Source organism: Panthera leo, chromosome B1 (genome assembly GCF_018350215.1).
Source record: "Panthera leo isolate Ple1 chromosome B1, P.leo_Ple1_pat1.1, whole genome shotgun sequence".
Classification (NCBI taxonomy): domain Eukaryota; kingdom Metazoa; phylum Chordata; class Mammalia; order Carnivora; family Felidae; genus Panthera; species Panthera leo.
The window spans coordinates 26,585,132-26,605,711 of record NC_056682.1 but is presented as its reverse complement, the minus strand read 5'-3'; the positions used below and the strand labels follow the sequence as shown (position 1 = coordinate 26,605,711).

Below are 20,580 nucleotides of genomic sequence, written 5' to 3'. Positions count from 1 at the left end.
AGAAGGACAGATATCATATGTTTTCACTCATATGTAGATCTTGAGAAACTTAACAGAAGACCATGGGGGAAGGGAAGGGGAAAAATAGATACAAACAGAGAGGGAGGGAGACAAAACACAAGAGACTCTTAATACAGAGAAGAACAAACAGAAGGTGGACGGAGGGGGGGTAGTTTGGAAATAGGAAAAATGGGTGATGGGCATTGAGGAGGTCACTTTTTGGGATGAGGACTGGGTATTGTATGTAAGCCAATTTGACAATAAATTATATTTTAAAAAAAGTAAAATTAGTCTTAGCATAGCACCTGGCCACATGGTAGGTAAAATTTACCATCCCAACCCTTAAAAAAAATTTTTTTTAACATTTATTCATTTTTGAGAGACACAGAAAGGCAGTGTGAGTGGGGGAGGGGCAGAGAGAGGGAGACACAGAATCCGAAGCAGGCTCCAGGCTCCAAACTGTCAGCACAGAGCCCGACACAGGGCTGGAACCCAGATCATGACCTGAGCTGAAGTCCGATGTTTAACCGACTGAGCCACCCAGTCCACCCACTCCAAAACTCTTTCCATCTTGAAAAAGTGAACTTCTATACCCATAAATACGTCCCCATTTCCCCCTTCCCCCAAACGTTTTAACTGAAAAAGGACAAATCAAAAAGTAAGAACTTCAACCACGACACTGAACAAGTACTAAGAATCAAGTTTATCTAATGAACTCAACTCCAGATTTAAAAAATATAGACATCATAAGTTGTTCAACAATTAGCAGTTCGTGAAGGAACACGCGGTAAGTTAAAGTGTATGGGAAGATTGAGCTGGTAAAAGTCCATTTTAAAAACATTACAAGGGTCGGGGCGTCTGGGTGTTTCAGTAAGTTATGCGTCAGACTCTTGATTTCGGCTCAGGTCATGATCTCACGGTGGTGAGGTCGAGCCCTCAGTGGGCTCTGTGCTAAGTATGGAGCCTGCTTGGGATACTCTCTCTCTCTCTCTCTCTCTCTCTCTCTCCCTCCCTCCCTCTCCTTCCCTCCCTCTGTCCCTCCCCTGCTTGCACACGTGCTCTCTCTTTCTCTCTCAAAATAAAGGAATAAACATTTTTTCAAAACCCAAACATGACAAAAGTTTAAAAATCGCCATATTCTATTCAAACTGCCAATAGAAACGTATACCTTCATCACAAAGACAGTGTCCTTGCGGGGCAAACATGTCACAGGCTTATGTGACTGGGGTGGAAAAGAAAAGAGGAAAGTTGAGTACACAATAAAGCTGTGTTTTCCAGGCTTCTCTGTCGATAAGAATCATCCAAGATACTTGTTAAAACTACAAATTCTTGGGCTCCCTCCCAGGCCCACTGAATCAGAATCTCCAAGTTGGATTCCAGATATAAAGTTTTAAAACAACAAACTTCTAGAGGGTAAGAGATCCATATCCAAGTACACATCCATCTTTGGCAAAAGCTGCCTGGTAACACTGATTACAATATAAAACAAGTAATCCAGTATGGTAGTTCCAATCTGTTCAACTCTGAAAGGTGAGCTCAAATGTTTATTCCAAGCACAGATGCTCAATTAGTTGCAAATGAGGCTAATTGCTAGGGGACACTGTTAGGGGCACTTGGACCAGAATCAGAGACATGGTGCCTGTAGGATTGGCGTAGAACTGAACTAAGGGCACAGGTCATAAATATAACACGGGAGAGCGGGAAGGGCTCATTCATACCCATGTCACAGGGCCTCTTCCAACTTCTAAAAGAAAAAGGTATAACTTTTCACAACATCATAGAACAGAGAACCAGTTTTTTTCTTTAAGTTTATTTATTTATTTTGAGAGAGAGAGCGTATAAGCACGAGCAGGCGAGGGGCAGAGAGAGAGAGGGAGAAAGAGGATCCCAAGCAGACTCCGCACTGTTGGCGTGGAGCCCAACACGGGGCTCGATCCCATGAACTTCGAGCTATGACCTGAGCCGAAATCAAGAGTCAGACGCTTAACCGACTGAGCCACCCAGATGCCCTGAACATGGAACCAGGCTAATACACATGGCTCTATTTGTTCTTTGACAATGAAAACTTCACTAATTTTTCATCACAGTGGAAACTGAAAGCAAAGAAAAGCTATGTACTACCTTTTAGAGAGATCTGTCTATACCACCTGGAGCTTCTAGTCCCAAGAGCAGGACCTACTGCCAGCAACGAGGGTGATAATGTCTTAAATATCTCTATTTCAATTTACATCAGAGAAGAAAACTAAGAAATGCTTCTGTGCAAAGTCACTCAACGTTCTCAATTCGTTGAAAAGCGAGCTTTTCTTACATCTGCACATGTCCTCCACCTCTAATAGTTTAAGCATTGATTCATATGCAATTCACTTGGCCAGATTTTCCATTGCTTTTCCTTCCGTTGTTGAAGGATTAATAGATTGTGTCTAACCAAAGTCATTTAGAAGGCCGTGGTGTGGGTGGAGGAGAATGTGGGGGCTGTATCAAAGCCATGCACTCCATGTTTAAAGAAATTCCATTACATCTAAAGTCTGGACTAAAGCATGTGGCCTCAGATAAATCAGTGTGTTTCAATCCCCACTTCCTTCGGATCCGCATTACTGAAGCGTAGCACGTCATTGTGAATGAATGTTATTCAAGTCACTGATGAAAAAGCACAAACAATTGTAAATCCCTTTTGCTATTGCAATGTTTCACAGATCTGCTGCTGTTGCTGCTGGATCGTGGTTCAACAGTAAAGGAAGAACTACTCAAGGTCAGAGGACGGTGGGTGAGGCAGGAAGAAAGGACTGGAAATACGGGAAGAATGGAATATGTCTATGAGGGTCCATAAGTTTTTAATAAGATTCAGTTCTCAAAACTGCCCAAACTTAACACACGTTTGCAATTCCTTAAAATACATATACTCGAATAAAAACTCTGCCAAATTTTTTTCAGCAAATACGTATTCTACAGAAAAAGTAGATTTTTAGAATGCTTCATCTATCCGATAGGGCGATCTTAGAAATTACTTCTGCTATAACTAAAGAATTAGAAGCACACATTTAAAGGCTACATTAACCTTTCAAACCTCCTGAAAGTGAGATTTGTACCCAGGGGAAAGAGAGAGGATAAGGGTATATATAACTCCACCTTAGTGCCAAAGAGAAATGCAATGACCGAAATAATTTTAAGCAGCAGGAAGTACATTATTTTCCCAAGCTTCCCAGTAGTCCTGATTATCCACTGGTCATTGTGTCAAAATAATAGAGACGGAAAGCCGTATTATTCACAGAGATAAAGCTACATATACCAATATTTTATCTGGATTCCACACAGCAAATGCCTAGGTATAGCAACATGCAGGGAAGTACTAGGGAGAAATGAACCTAAAGCAGTAACCCTAGAAATAAGGAGAAAAACTAAGCCAGTGCAAACAACGGCTCACAAATTAATCCCACGGCAATTGCTTAGAAAGCCTGCATTATAGAGACTTGCAGCTCCTCAGAGAGAGCCCCGGTGATTGGGAAAGGTGGCGAGGAGTCCGGTGACTCACAGGGTCCCTGAGGCTCAGAAGACAATATAATATATAACATATAATTAATATAATAATGATGATAATTCAGTGATGAATGTTTATCAAGCATTTACTACCTCCCTATTCTATGCTAAGGGCACGAAATACATCCCCTCGTATAATCCACACAATATCCAGTGAGGTACTTGCCATTATTATCCTCACTTTACAGACTAAGAAACTAGGTCTTGCGAGGTAAAGAAAGTTGCTCAAGGTCACACAGCTGGTTGGTAGCACTAATGTTCATGGTAGAACTTTCTGGAACTTCCTAACATTACAGAGTATCGGAGCTCTACCATTTTAAACTTTATGTTCCAGTCAAGCAGGAGTGTTGCCTCCCTGCTCAGAAAAGCTTGGTCCCATCTACCTATGCTGGCTGACTTCTACTCACCTCTCAATTTCAGGTCAAATGCATCCTCTTTGGGGAAGCTTCTGTTCCCTGGTATTCTCACGCTCCCTGACACTTCCCTGTTACAGAACTTAACTCTCGGTACCGTGAGTTCCTGATGACTTACGATTTCCCCCCTGGAAGACTACCCTCTTTGAAGGCATAAGTCTCATCTCTGCTACTCACTGTTGTACCACGGTGCTGAACGCAGTGTCTGATACACAGCAGCTGCTCAAAAACAGTTCTGGAATGGACAGGTCCTCTAAGTGTTCCATTTACTGCTGAGGAAATGAAAAGTCAGAAAGGTTATGTAGCAGGGGCGCCTGGGTGGCTCAGTTGGCTAAGAGTCTGATTCTTAATCTCAGCTCAGTCATGATCTCATGGTTCGTGAGTTTGAGCTCCGTGTCGGGCTCCGTGCTCAGTGCAAAGCCTGCTCGGAATTCTCTCTCCTTCTCTCTCTGCCTTTACCCCACTCGTGCTCTCTCTCTCTCTCAAAATAATTGAATAAATGAAGTTAAAAAACTTAAAAAATAAAAAAAAAATAAGAAAGGTTATGTAGCTCGCCCTATGCCCCACAGGACGCTGGAGCACACACAGAAAAGCCGGGTCCCTGGACTCCTGGGGTGGTGGGGGGGTGGCTCTTTCCACTTTGCTGTTGCCACTTTCTTACCTAGAATGTCCCAGTGCTGCTCATCACTATCTAAATCCTCCCGCCCCTCCTCAGGGGCCCTGCTCCTATCCCCTCCTTGCTCACACTGACTCAGAGGGTCTATCAAGGTCTAAAGCATTCACCAACCACCTTGTGCTAGAAATCCCACTGTGGTCTCCACTTGCTTTTGAAAGCTCTCCTACCCATAGCTAATACTCTTCGGGCCCCCCAGCTGCACCCCCACTTTGCTTGCAGCCTGCAATAGGGGTGCCAGCCAGTATTAATTTGATTTTCTTGCACCAGGCAACGTGCAGACAACCCTTCCTCTTTCCAAGGGGAGTGACAGCAAAACAATGAACTGAGCGTTCCCTACCCCAAGGTTGCTGGAGAAGGCAAAGTGGATTCCCCTTCCACATTCTTGCTGCAGAGCTAAAAGTGCTCATACATAATACCCAGTGATTCTAGTCCTAGTGGCCCAGTGTTTTCTGATACCTGTCTCCTCCCTGACCATATGTATTGGTTTAATGAGAGGCATCAACCAGCCCCGTTAGGAGCTATTCAAACCAGTTCATAGGATTACCTCCAGAAACACTGCAGGCTGGTCAAGGGATGAGAACAAATAATGCCGAGGTTTCAAAGCCACTACCGCATGGAATGCTGAGGGCCGGAAATCAAACACAAAGGAGAGAGAGGACGAGATTCAAGGAAGCCACCAAGCTGTCGCCCTGACCCTCAGGCAAGAGAAGTAAGGGGAAACCACAGACCGTTCCATATACACTGTCCCCAAGAGAAGAAAATATTAAAATATATTATCGAAGTGTAAAAAAATCTGGTTGCAGGAGGAAAATCTTGGCCCATTTTATTGCTCTGTTACACAGTAAATACATTCATTCATCATTTAGCCAGTGTATCTCTTTGAAATTCTATAAAATGCTGTCTACTTCATCTTGAAATATCTGTGCTTGGAGAAGAATGTGCAGTTTAAGCACAAAAGCTTTAAAATGCCACAGGAGTAATATCAAAAATCAGCTTAAGAACTTAATGCAACAAGACAAAAGACCAATAAATCCCAAGTATGAGTGCGCGTGTGCATTTTAATAAGAGAATTCTTGAGTACGGTATTATAGTTTTGCTTGCCAAACATAAGATACTTTCCAGTGTCCTATGTTCTAAATTGTAATAAAAGGTCTTGTTGTAAATTCTACAGTCAGGGGCAGGGGGGCATTTTAGATTAAAGAGTTTTATTAAGGAGGCTGATTTAGGATTGCTGGGAAAATTTAACACTGATTTTCCAGCTCAAATGTAGGATTTGAAACAAGGCAGTTGAATCTTGCCTTTTACATTTTTTTTCCCACAGCTTTTAGTTTTAGTTAAAAATGGTTATTACATGGGAAGCTCCCACAACTTTTATTTTTTACTTGATCAGAGACACAGTATTTATACTAGTATCCATCCACACGTTTTCCTCGAAGCGCCTAGGAATATTCACATGTATTTTTTTTTGGTGTTAGGAAAAACACCAACTTCTCTTCCAAACCTTCACTTCAAAAACACGAGTTCCCATTCAACATTTCAGCAGGTGACGAGAAAAGAGTGCGGTGTCTCCGCTTCTAGAGGCATCAGAGGGAGACTGTCATCAGACTTGCACGGTCAGGAGGCAGGCTGAAAGCAGGGCATTGGGCCAGGTGGCTCTTCAGGGATATGAGTTTGTTTTCCTGCATCCCCGCGTGGATGGGACAGAGTTAGAACAAAAACAGCTCTCTAGACAGCATGGCAGCTGCAATGTCCTAACAGATGGTAACGTTGTCCATGGACAGAGGAGAAAAATAGACAAAGGATTTTCTGCTTTCTGAAATCATGAGTAAACCATCTTCACTTTAGGATGAGATCAAGGTGAATTATTTACTCTCTACTTACTGTTATTGGAAACGCGCGCGCACACACACACACACACACACACACACACACACACAATTGAATTATGCTTACAATGCCTGCCTTCCATCCCTAGAAAAGTCAGGCAGGGGCAACTCAGCCACTGTAGGTACCCAGGACAAAGTACTGGAAAGGTCACACTATTGAAGTTTTGCAGAGGCCCCTGAGGTATCAGTAAAGACAAAATGTTTGAAAGAGAATTTAAGTGTTACTCAGGAAAAAAGAGTAAGAGTAAGGTACAGCACCTCATGAGGTCACTCTGCAACTCCTTTCTTGAGTCTCAAAGTGTATCACCACTCTGCGTGTGTGTGTGTGTGTGTGTGTGTGTGTGTGTGTGTTTTGACAGAGAGCACGTTACTTTCTATCAATCCCCTTTGGGCTCATAAGCAAGCGTCTGTTTGCAGGAAAAGGAAAAGTGGCTCTTTAGCACCTTATATTGACAAAACAAGCCATTCAAAGCGTATCATTGATCAACTTCCTGATGGCTCAATATCAGAAGGTCAAAATCAGAGAAGGGAAGAAAACTGACTGGGGAAAAGCCAGCAATTGGCCAACGTGCTAAGCGCTAAGTCATTATCTCTTCTGATCCCCAAAGGTGTGGAAGCAGGATCTCATTTGTTACCTCCTGGCATTTACTTTGAGACTCATTTAAATTTATCTCCAAAAGCACCTTGAACAGTCTCCAGTCCCTCTCCCTAATTTTATTACTGAGAAAGCTGAGCCCTAAGTAGGTTTGGGGTTTCCACGACTTTCTTACAGTCGTAATAGGAGATAACTAAGTAACAGAGCTCTTGGTTTGTGCAGGGTGGGGGCAAGAACCTATCTCCAGCCCTGTCCTGTGGTGGTGACGTCCATGTGCTCCTGTCCCTGTGCTAATGGTGATCAACACCGCCTTAGGAGTATGACATGTTGATCCTCCTAACAACCTGCATCCCTCTTCTACAGATCAGAAACTGAGGATCCGAGAGCTGAGGCCACTTACCAAAGTTACCTGGCTCATACATGACTCTAAATTCTTCTCCACTGCTTCTCTCTCTGCTATGTCCAATTTTTCAAACAGCTCCTACAGACATGCAAATCTTACAGAGAGAAAGAAAGAAAGAAAGAAAGAAAGAAAGAAAGAAAGAAAGGGGAAAGCTTCACATACCTACTCCTGACAAGTTACAATGAGGCTGACCCATCACGTGCACACGCCCGCACGCGCGCACGCACACACACACACACGCACACACACACACTTAACTGTGAAAACAATTGAACGGTACTTCGAATGCTTGTCTTAGATCAGTTTTCTGCATGAAGGCCAACATTTATTATTACAGTGCAAACTGAATTGAAATTGAAGTGAGATCCTTCAAAGAACTACATGATCCCACCCTGACTCGTGGACTATTGTTACTGCCATGTGTTTCTTTAACTTTTCGGAATGTCTAAAACTTACACTCCTTAGTGGAAAAATGAGAGAAAGTTGCTATTGTTATTGCAGACTGCGGGCAAGTGTCCATCCTTGAACATTTCTATTAAGTCATGTTCATCTCTATGTCCCCAGGACTCCATGGCGGAAAATGGAAAATCTGATATATTGTACACCTCAAACTAATGTAACACTACATGGTAACTATACTGCAATTTAAAAAAAAGAAAGAAAGAAAATGAAAATCTGACCCCACACAAGCACCAAGCACTGGTCTTCACATTTGGAGCCTCTCTGTCCAACGCAGAGGATTAAAACAGCCAGGTGCAGTCCCTTTGAGACCTGCCCCCAGATGCTGTTTGGAGAGCAGCAGTAATTCCAAACCAGGGGATCTGGTCTCTGAGCTGTGCTCCGAGCAGATTTCTATCATGTAAATGGATGTTCACAGAAACAGATTGGTACATTAGCCAAAACTCAGGGGCATGCAAAATGTATTAGGTAATTTGTAGTCCAACAAGTTTCCTGTGGCAAAGGCAGAGAAACATTTCCAAAATAAATGCCATTTTAATTCTTAACCTAAAAAGAATCAGCATAACCCCTACTAGTTTTCCCCTTTGTAATTCTGCATGATCACTTCTAATGGAGCAGGACAATATAAAACTGTGACAACCTTCTGTCCCTGCCAATACCGGTTTAGCAAATGTGCAGCACTTCTTGGCATTACCATCGTGTCTCCCAAATGCACAAAAGTCCTTTGGATTCCCTGAAATTACATAAACCTAAAAATGTGGCATATTGTGTAGGCTCTGTTAGTATACTAGGGCTATGATATTAGTATACTAACCTATGATAACTATGTTAGTATCAGTAATAACTGCCATTGCTAAAAATGATCTTTTGTGGTTGTATGTATTTACTGCATTTAAAATACTCATGACAGGGGCGCCTGGGTGGCTCAGTCGGTTAAGCGTCCGACTTCAGCTCAGGTCATGATCTCACGGTCCATGAGTTTGAGCCCCGCGTCGGGCTCTGGGCTGATGGCTCAGAGCCTGGAGCCTGCTTCCGATTCTGTGTCTCCCTCTCTCTGCCCCTCCCCCGTTCATGCTCTGTCTCTCTCTGTCTCAAAAATAAATAAATGTTAAAAAAAATAAATAAATAAAAATAAAATAAAATACTCATGACATTGCATTGTGGAAATAAAAGGGAAATGGAAAAAACTCTCATTACCTGCAGATATGATTGTGAGTAACTATAACTCTGGTTTTTTTTTAATGGTGCAGTAAAATCAGTAGCATAAATAAATAAATAAATAAATAAATGACTAAAATCAGACAAAGACACCACCAAAAAACAAAATTACAAGGCAATATCCCTGATGCACATAGATGAAAAAATCCTCAATGAAATATTAGGAAGCCAAATTCAACAATATGTGAAAAGGATCATACAGGATGATCGAGTAGGCTTTATTCTAGAAATTCAAGGATGAATCAATATCTGCAAATAATCAACATGAAACACCACATTATCAAAACAAAGGATAAAAATCATGTAATTATCTCAATGGATACAGAAAGACTCCAGATAGCCAAAGCAATGCTAAGAAAAAAGAACACAACTGGAGGTATCATCTGTCTGATTTCAAACTATAATACAAAGCTATAGTAATCAAAACAGTGTGGTACTGTCGTAAAAACCAAAAGACATTTAGATCAATGGAACAAAACATAGGGCCCAGAAATCAACCCACGTGTATATTGTCAATTAATCTATGACGAAGGAGGCAAAAACAGTGGGAATAATGGATGGCCACACACAAAAGAATGAAACTGGACCATTACCTTACACCATATGCAAAATTAATTTCAAAATGGATCAAAGACTTGAATGTAAGAGCTGAAACCATAAAACTCCTGGAAGGAAACATAGGCAGTAAGCTCTTAGCAGTATTTTCATGGACCAGTTTCCTCAGGCAAGGCAACAAAAGCTAAAATAAACAAAGGAAATTACATCAAACTAAAAAAGCTTCTGCAGAGTGAAGGAAACAATCAACAAAACAAATAAGCAACATACTGAATGCAAGAATATATTTGCAAATCATACATGCAATAAGAGGTTAATATCCAAAATATATAGATAATTTACACAAGTTTATATAGAGAGAGCCATAGAGACCATATATAAACTTATATATATTATATAAACTTATATAACAACCTGATTGAAAAACGGGCAGATGACTTGAATAGACAATCTTCCCAAGAAGACGTACAGATGACAAAGAGTCACATGAAGAGAGGCTCAACACCACTAACCATTAGGGAAATGCAAATCAAAACCACAATGAGATATCACCTCACACCCGTCAGGTAGGCTATTATTAAAAAAAGACAAAAAAAATAGAGGCTCCTGGGTGGCTCAGTCGGTTGAGCAACCAACTTCAGCTCACATCATGATCTCATAGCACATGAGTTCGAGCCCCGCATCAGGCTCTGTGCTGACAGCTAGGAGCCTGTAGCCTTTTTCAGATTCTGTGTTTCCCTCTCTTTCTGCCCCTCCCCTGCTCACACTCTCTGTCTCTCTTTTTCTCTCTCTTTCTCAAAATAAATAAACATTAAATTTTTTTTATATAAATCTTTTTAACGTTTACCTATTATTGAGAGACAGAAAGACACAGAGTGTGAGCAGGGGAGGGGGCAGAGAGTGGGGGAGACACAGAATCCGAAGCAGGCTCCAGGCTCTGAGCTGTCAGCACAGAGCCAGACGCAGGGCTCGAACTCACAAACTGCGAGATCATGACCTGAGCCCAAGTCGTCGCCCAACCGACTGAGCCACCCAGGCGCCCCCAAAAAATTTTTTTAAAAAGACAAAAAATAACAAGTGTTGGCGAGGATGCAGAGAGAAGAGAATCTTTATAAACTGTTAGTGGGAACGCGAACTGGTGCAGTCACTATGGAAAACAGTATGGAAGTTATTTGATTCAAAAGATTAAAAATAGACCTACCCTATGATCCAGCTATTGCATTTCTGGATATTTATCCAAAGACAATGAAAACATCAATTTGAAGAGATACACGCACCTCTATGTTCATTGCTTTTATTATTTCATATACTGACAACGGCTCTCTGAAAAAAGTGGAAAAGGTTTCTTTAGGTGTCGGACAGAGCACTCCTTCCGGCAGTCCTGAATGGCATAACAGAGCCAGACTAGAGCCTCCGATAACCACCACACCCTGGGCAGCCCTAGAGCCTTTAAAAAGCAAAAGAGAGAGGGAGAGAGATTGAGAGAAAAGCAGTGCCTCCAATTGCCAGAGGCTCTTTGCCTGTAACCTGGTAAGACCACCTGCGTCCTGAGGAGGAGATGAATGGACAGCTTGCTTAGCAGCTGAGTCCTCAGAAATTGAGTCTAAGTGGGTGGCATTAAGACTCTGAATCGTTAGCATATCTTTAGCTCATTGCCCCCTGGACAGCTCTGCAGAGGCTTTGTGTTGTGAGGAAGGAGGGAGGGGAGGTGGTGAACGTCTCAGAATAACAAACAAACAAAACCCTCCTTTAAGAGGGTTTCTTAAAACACGAAGGCCCTCCTTTGCATGGATTTATCAACCTGCTCAGGACTTGGGAATGTTCTGAGAGAACCACTCCTCCCTTGGCCTTTTTGCATCCTAGCTGCTAGCCTTTAATAAAATGGCCTCATTCAGAAAACGCAGGATAACATTTTTTATATTCAGCATTATTACAACCACATACATATTTTATGCAGCCAGGAAGAAAACACATCAAAATGCTACCAGCAGTTATATTAGATTTTTTCCCCAAATTTTCTTTAATATACATGCATTACTTTGTAATATAAAAGGGTCACAATAAATTTGGTGGGGGAGGACATTTTATTAGTGGTTCTGTCCCCATACACGGCCTACTGGAAAACACACAAGATATGCCGTTTGAATAATCCGTCGGGAGAGATGAGGACGGTCAGGCTTGTCAACAGCACTGAGCAGAATTCACAGAAGTTGCAAGGCTGTGTTGGTAGAGACGGCTGTCACCCTTCAACCATTTTCACTAGACTCTTTCTCTGTACAATTATTTTCCTGGCCATTCGTATGGGTCCAGCAGAAAGGTAAAGACACGAAGGACACACGACGTTGCTGCTTTAAGTGATGACAGCAAGCAAATTACTTCTTTTCCCTAAAATTCTGAACCGCCTAAGTGTTTATGCAAAGTGGATTTTTCATTCTTCAGCTTTTTTAAATTAGTATTCATTTGCACAACAGAAAAATATGCCTCTCGTTTCGACCAGATGGGGCAAGAATCAACTCAAGCCAAGTCGGTAAAATAAAAAAAAAAAAAGAAATCTGATTTAATTCTGACCACCCAAGGGTCCCCTCCGTGGGATAAAATGGACTGGCAAACCTTGTGTATTTATGTTAAATATTGTGACCTAGAAGTGGGGAAGCAGCTGTTTGGGGGAGGAAAGGAGAGAGAGATAAGCGAAAGCAAGGTTTATTAAACTTTCCTTATCTCGCCAGGGAGACCAGTGGAGGTCGCCGGCACTGGTGATGCTGAGCCAAGGTCAACTACAACAACCTTTTGATCAGTCTGCCTTTTCTCTGTCTGTTCTCTACTTTTCCTCTCCTCAGACTTTTCTCCCTCCACTGGCTCTTCTGCCTTGGGATGATTTCTCTCCACTTTGGCCTAGGCCAGGTGTCTGTGGTTGGTAGGTGTGTGGTTCCTTTGGTTCCCACCAAGAGGAGACTGGCCACAAACAATCCATGTTAAGAGCCACGCAGTGGAAAAATCTCTATGGTGACTGCTGGGATGTGGCAAGATCAGGTTTCTACTAGTCCAACCACAGAATGGTGCCCTGCAGGATTTAGGTCAGCACCTGGTTTTTATATGAAGATCCAACAACCCACGGGCTGCCCAAGGCCACAAAGCTAGCTTGTGGCAGAACAGACGGGGGAGCCCAAATGGCTCCCCGGCTCCTTCAGTTTCAAGTGGGAAGCAACTGAATATCATCCATGGGTGACTCTGAAAAATCTCAGGCACTCTGGTGGTTCGGCAGGTGCTTGGGTGCCTCACAGTGACTCTAGACGGCCTTTGCCCTCATCAAAGCCCCTCTGACATAGATAGGTCAGGGTATTACTTACCAGGGTGCTTGTTCAATGGAATGATGATAACCAAGAACTTACAGTAAGACGAAACCTTGTTAACAAAGAGGGAGTGGCAGATGGTATATTCCAAAAATGCTCACAACAGGATTTCCAGACCCTCAGGCTCTACTAGGACCTTGCCATTCTCTCATCAAGAGGTGGAATCTATGTCCTCTCCTCCCTACCCAGGCGGGCCTTTGTGATGGCCTGGACCAATAGAGTGTCACAAGACTTCCAAGGGTGGGTCATAAAAGGCTAAAGGACTTCTGGCTGCCTCCCTTCCCCTCTCTCTCCATGCACCTTTGGAGCGCTGAGCTGCCATGTAAGAAGTCAGGCTATTCTCACTTTGAGAGGCAGAGAGAGAGAGAGAGAGAGAGAGAGAGATGTCTCTTGAGCAGCCCCAGCTGTTACAGTCTTCCCAGTCCAGGCACCAGACACGCGAGTGAATCTTCAGATGATTGTATCCCCAGCCACTGCAACTGCACCCAACTGAACCCCAGTGAGTCTTGGAGGCAGGAACAATCAGGTGTGGAGAAGCAGGTGGGTTGGAGTGAAGGTTACCTTCACAGAGACGGTACAAATTGACTTGGGTCTTGAAGCATGACTAACAGCCCACCAGACAGTCAAGGGAAGAGGCTATCTGGGCAGGGGTAGCAGCAGGTGAGGTGTTGAGGCATCAAACAGTCACAGGAAGATGCAGGAAGTTCTGGGGATAGAAGTAAAGGACTCAGCTTATAAAGCCAAGGAAGGACATGGCAAAAAGAAACGGTGATCTGATTTTCACATGGGAAAGGTCATCCTGGCTGCAGTGGAGAGGGCAAGGTGGAGGTGACAACATCCATTAATGCTACGGAAATAGCTCAGGTGAGAGACAATGAAAGCCCCGAGTTAAGGCAGCAGCAGTTGAGATGGACAGAAGGTGGCAGCAGGGAAAGGGAAGTGACTCAGACAGGATTTGGTCCCCTGTTAGAGGGAAGAGGGAAGAAGTGTGAAGAGCATCCAGGTCTCTGGCTCAGATGGCTGATGGTGCTGCTCGCTGAGCTTTAGATTGCAAGTGGCCTCATGTCCCCCCCACGCACACTCCCATCTCTGTGCTCCCAGCGAGGATGCTCAGAGACCAGGAGGATGTACAGGTCTGATCAGCAACAGAGGCACTTTTAAGTCCAGAAAATGAGCGAGCCTTGGAAGGGTAAATACTCTAGCTATAAAGAAAGAGCAAGGACAGGATCCTGAGGCATACCAGCCTTTGACAGATGGACAGAGGAAGCAGACCCTGGAAACGAGAATGGGAAGAAAGCAGAGAAACAGAAGACAAGTCCAGGGACCAAAGAGCTGAGAGCTCACCCCTCCCCAATGCAAAAATATCAGCTACGAGGGGTGCTCGTCTCTGGATGGAGTCCAGATGCTTCTGTGGGTCCTTTCACAGATCTTCATTGCACAACATTCAAAGAAATGCATGAGCCAGCCTGACACCCTGATCGCTGACATATCACTTAGGGGTAGTAATAACAATGCAATACCGTGTTACTTTTTTCCAGTTTACCCAATGACTGTAGTGGTTTTGGTCAGAAGCTCACTTAATTCTTTAGGCATTCATCAGAAAGTTCAGTAAGAACACACTTGAAATTCAGGAAGCAGAGTGAGTGGCCTTTGGATGTCGCCCAATTGATACAGTAACCAGATCTGCAGGTATATCCAAATTCCTCATGGGCACACAGGACGAGTGAGCTTGCACATTTTTTAGAATAACTAAGGAATCCTGAGATCTGCCAGCACTTAATTAATATTGATGGGTCCCTTCCTAGAAATGTTGAGCTTTGAAAGCAACTTGGATGTCATCAACTCTGACCTCTCCAGACTTTGGGTGTATCATTAGATGGCAGGGGAGTTTTAATTCAACTGGAAGCAGACCAAGTAGGGGAAACTTGATTCTACACAGAGTTGACCTTCAGGTGTGTATAAATTATTGATGAGGACTTGCCTGATGAGTGTGGGGGTAAAGGTGGGTTGGCCACAGATGAATCATAGACTTTCTCTCGACTAGAGTGCCCGTGGCCAGGACTCTCATTTTCCAGATGAAGAAACAAAGGACTGAAGTGAAGCAACTTGCCCAAGGTCAAACCCAAGCTAGAGCCAGAACCAGGATGATTTCTGCAACTGAATCCCTTATAGTGTCCATTTCCTTCTGTGGAGCCATCTCCAGGCCATTCCTGGTTTTGTCTTATGTGTTTTATGTCAAATGTTGTAGAGATTGAAGGCAGAAGGTATTGTTGACACACGTTTTCCCAACATCAGCAGCCACTTGCGTTGGGGATTTTTTTTAAAGCTTTCCCAATGTCCCCCAAATGCAATTGTGGAATATGAAAACAAAATGCATACTGCGTATGGTCAATCTAATCCATCTGAGAGATAAGGTGCTTACTGCTCTCTTAAGATAGGTTTGGAAAATTGACTGAAATTTTATCCGCAGAGAGAACATGTAATTGCTAACTGCTTCTCAAAATTGAATTATGTTTATTTCTCGAGATAAAGCATCACCCTGGGTTACTAGGAACTTGGCAATTATAGCCTAAGCTTGTTGGCTCCAAGCACAGTACTCCCTTGAGCAGGCAGCAGACAGGAATGCCAGTATCTGCTTGAATCCTGCACTCAGACCACAGTCCTGCTGCTCTCTTAGGGGTCCGTGAGACATCCTATTCACTTAGTCCTGCTGGCTTTTTTCAGGCTTTGTTCTCCTCTGCCTCTCTACAAAAAATGGCTCCCACTGAACCTCTCCTTTGTACAAGCCTTTCTTCTCTTGGCTTCCACGGCACCAAAGACAGCAAAGAGTTTCTCTCTCAAGAGCCAAATCTGATTAATTAGCGTTGCTTCCTGGAGCATGGTGCTGGCAAGGACTCTGAGGCAAATCTAAGCTCTGTGGAGAAAATCTTCATGATCTACTAGTGATGTCTGCAGTGCGTAAAGCAAGAAAGAGTGGTGGTGATTGGTAGATCTGCTATCTGCCATTGCTGAATGCTGTTCTCAGTTCTCTGCCTCCTTTCCTAATCTTGCAAATGCTGGTGCTTTCTAGGCCCTCGGGCTAGCATAGTGTCTGGTACATTACAGTATACACTATACACAATCAGAGATTGTGAGTTATTTCTCCATATCAGTACTTTCTCCCTTATCACTCTCTCCTGTTGTTTCAACCACCACTGCCATATACCCAACTCTTCAATCTATATCTCTTGACCTGAATATACGCCTGCCTGATGGACAACCCTACCCAGATGGCACACCAGCATCTCATGTGCAAAATTTCTAAGACCAAATTACCTTCTCTCACCTGCATACCATTCCTTTCTTTTTTCTACACCTTATGCTCATTGGTGGCCATCTCACTTCCTTCCCTTTTCTTGCTTCCTTCAGGCATCCTCTGACTTTGGTCCCCGTCATCAGACAACTGCTGTCATCCTTTCTCTGGTCTGTTCATGCACTCTCTCAGCCCTCCGACCTGTTGTATACACGGCTACCCGGTTGCATTTCCTAAACAAAAGTGCAGATCCTTCGATTCCTGTCTTTGTTTTGATTCCTCCAAAAGCCGACCCTGAGAGAGACTACAAAGAAGAAAATAGATGGAAGTGGAAATGATTACAGATGGTAACAACTGCTCTGAAGACCTCAGACAGGAAGGATCTAGATTGGCCGGGATGTAGGGGCATGAGGGGACCTCTCTGGGCATGTGATTCTTCAGTTGAACCCAGGAGGCTAAGGAAGAGGCTGCCAGGGGAAGAAAGGTGAAGTGGAAGCTGTCTGTTCCACACTCACAGGGCAGGAAAGCCTGCCAAGGCTCTGTGGACAGTATTTGTCAGTACCTAGTACCTACTTACTAGACCTGGAGCAGAATCTTCACCCTGGGTCGTTCAGAAACAGGCTGGATGGTCAGCTCCCTCAGTGTGTCTATAGCGGCACCTCGGAGAGGCAGAGGAAATGGCAGCCTTTGAAACTGGTATCTTATGGAATGCGGGTGACAGCTAGATGGTGCCTTTGGTGACTCTCGGGCGGGTTCTCATTGTTTGCGAGTGTCTCTAGGGCAACATGCACAATTTAAGAGTTCTGTGGTGTAGGAATAGCTGATTTTAGAGGATTAGGCCAAGTGGTGTTGATGTGCTTACTAGAGACATAAGTTCCCTGCTCATTACTGCAATTATTACTTCATTAAAACAAACAGCATTTGTATAGAGACAGAGAGTCATAGACGCAAATGCAGGCAACATTAGAACGCAGCCAAGAACGAGGAACTACACATTCTCTAGGTGAAGGGGGCCAAATTCCCCACACACCTCTTTGGCCAACATGTAACTTGATAGAAACCCTTCATCTCCAGACAGAGGTTTTATGAGTAGCTTTCTATTTTACCATTTATATATTTTTAAAAAAGCAGTTGAAAGTCCCTCGTCATTCTGTCCAATGCTCTTGCGAAACCCACGAATAATCTCCACACTGAGGCTGGGCAGACGTTGTCAAGTGGACAGTGCCAGAGTTGAATTCTGAGTTTCCACATTTTCTCTTTTAACGTTTTCAGCATCTTCCAGAGTGTTGTCTGATATCTGCTTCCAGAGCCTTCAGGAGAAGAGATATACATTGCCAAGCCCGGTAGTTAATGTTTGGTTTTGTAGACAATCACACAGCCATCTGTTGGTTTGCCTCAGTGACTGAGAAAGCACTGTTTAACTGCTGTAGGGATCGAAATAGATAAGCTACACTGGGGCGATCCCATTCTGGGTCCAGTCCAGTGGCCACAGTTATCCTATTATGAAGATCTCAACGTGGTCGCCTGTGGTTAGGTGCTCCCATCACTTCTGTGTCCAACATGAGAGCTGACCCATCAAAAATCCTGGCTTGCTCACTCTGTAGTCTCAGCTCTGACTGGCATAGGTAGGCAATCAACCAATTGCATTGAATGAATGAATGAATGAGTGAATGAATGAATTTTGATCCTACAAAGATAAAAATTCTTCTATTATTGGGGGGTATGGGTGGCTCAGTCAGTGAAGCATCTGACTTCAGCTCAGGTCGTGATCTCACCACGCGTGGGTTCAAGCCCCGCGTCAGGCTCTGTGCTGACAGCTCAGAGCCTGGAGCCTGCTTTGGATTCTGTGTCTCCCTCTCTCTCTGCCCCTACCCCATTCACGCTCTCTGTCTCTCCAAATTAAATAAACATTAAAAAATTTAAAAAAAACTCTTCTATTATTATTTTTTTGGCTTGAAACAATAGAAATTTATTCTCTCACAGTTCTGGAGGCCGGAAATCCAAAATCAAGGCATCAGCAGGGACAGGCTTTCCTTGACGGCTCTAGGGGAGGATCCTTCCTTGCCTCTTCTAGGCTCTGGTAGCTCTATCACTCCTTAACTTGTGGCTACATCACTCCTATCTTGGACATGGCCTTCTCCTTTGTGTTTCTGTTACAACGCCCATATTTTCAAAAGAAGGAAGAGAATTCCCATTCAAACCTGCACAAAATGTTCACGTGGGTGAACGGTGGGTTTGTGCCGAGTACTAGAGCTGGAATCAAGTGAGGCACTTGGGTCTTGTCTTTACGTGTCCATGTTGTACAAGAAAGGCTCTTTCGATACGCCTTCTTTCCTTCCGATAAGCCTTGAACTGCTTTTATTTCATCTCTTCCATCTGGTTCCACTTCTTCCATTGTGGCTTGCCTCTGGTCTTGAGTGGCAGAAGGCATCCTTCTGATCATTCTGTCCTAGGGAAAGCTTTCTGTCCTTGCTCTCTATGGAGGCTTAACGTTACACAGAATTAAATCAGGTGTAATATATGTACTAATTCTGCTAGACTTTCTTTTCTAAAATTTCAGTCATGTTCACCTATGGTTGTTTTGTTTTGTTTTGTTTTGTTTTGTTTTGTTTTGTTTTGTTTTTTTCACATTTGCTTCTTGCCATACAGTAAAATGCTGCTTTGCAGGACAGGCAAGTTCTCAGGCCGGTCTAGGAAATGCCAGGTTAAGTAAACACAGCCAGCTTTCTTCACTGCAGGATTTGTCAGATGCTCTCGAGCACTGGGAATCTCCAAAGTTGGTCAGAGTCTCCAGATTTGTCATCAGTTGATGAGCCCCTGATGTATTTGATCCCAGAAAAACTTCTGGTGATGAACTTCTCTTGGGATTAGTGTTTCGGCCAAGGCACTTTGGGAAACCATAACATATAAGCTTCTTCATTGTCTTTCCTTCTTTCTTTTTTTTTTTTTTTTTAACTTTTTTTTAATGTTTATTTTTGAGAGAGGGAGAGAGACAGAGCATGAGTGGGGTAGGGGCAGAGAGAGAGGGAGACACAGAATCCGAAGCAGGCTCCAGGCTCTGAGCTGTCAGCACAGAGCCCTACACGGGGCTCGAACTCACAGACCATGAGATCATGACCTGAGCTGAAGTCAGATGCTTCACTGACTGAGCCACCCAGGCACCCCATGTTTTTCCATGTTTCCTTATCACGTCTTTTCTCCAACATGCCTTTAGGTATAAGATGATTTTCCTTTATCCAATTTTGGCTGTCTTTTAATCAAAACGTCTAATTTAAACAAATGGATATTAAGTACATTTGAAATTGAAGTCGCATTAAATACATTTAAGTGCTTGGCAGACAGAGAGAGGTTGAAATCTCAGGCCCCAGAGCACCCCAGGAGGCAGTGACAGCCCATGTTCTGCCTGCCTTGTGGGAGGGGAGGAGAACTCCCCTGTCCACTGGCAGCATGACCATAGGCTCTGGAAGGGCTCCTTTTCTGCACCCTTGCTCCATACCCAGCAGTGGTCAGAAAAGTGCTAGAAACTCATATCCCAGTAAAAGTTTTTCCAGGATCCTTATAATCCTAAACATGTGACTTCCCGGTATTCTTTGGGGCCTTGGAGTTTTCATTACTTTGCTTCAACAGCATTTCCTCTCATTTATAAAAATGCCAGATGGCACACGTTCATGTCTTAAATTGGAGTAAATTGGAATTAAAGTTGATTTTTGTTTTGGTAGGATGTCTTTGAGGTTGGTATGACCCCCTTGAGAAAATTGTCTATCTTGAGATCCCAGGAGTCCTCGAGGCACAAAGGTCAGTGGAAAATAAAATTCGTGTCCAAGAGGACCCACTGGCAGACTGTGCTCCGCCCCTCCCCCAGTCACCACCTCTGTCCTGATGCCTTGCAAGAGTCCCTGCCTCACACACCATATGACAAGTGGCAGTTCTGGCCGGGGGCCATGGAGGGGGGCCCGGAGATGAAAGGACGGGTGTCAGTCACAAGGGACTGCTTCTCCCCTACACAAACCACACCCAAGTGTGACACCCCTTTTGCACACTGTAGCCCCATGCCCTGGGGTTGTGACAGAGCCAGAGAAGCCAGCAGACTGCCAGCTGTCCTGACCCCGTGGCATTCACCCATCCTGAACAATGTTCACAAAGTGGTTTTCAGTAAATGAATTCCTTCTGGGTTTACTATGGAATTTCCTACCTTCACT

At 43.7% G+C, this 20,580-nt stretch overlaps 1 long non-coding RNA gene across 4 annotated transcripts in view; it reads right to left on the bottom strand.

Moving 5' to 3' along the window:
* Positions 1-17,155, bottom strand: part of LOC122217455 — a 111,201-nt gene extending 94,046 nt beyond the window's left edge. For 3 of the 4 annotated variants that reach the window (XR_006201512.1, XR_006201511.1, XR_006201509.1), the window contains exons 1-2: positions 13,087-13,223; positions 4,125-4,219 (exon numbers count right to left, since the gene is read on the bottom strand). This is a non-coding gene — a long non-coding RNA (uncharacterized LOC122217455). Of the gene's footprint in view, positions 1-4,124; positions 4,220-13,086; positions 13,224-16,958 lie in introns of those variants that run through there. The other variant, XR_006201510.1, reaches the window with a different exon arrangement.
* Between the last annotated feature and the right edge of the window lie 3,425 nt (positions 17,156-20,580).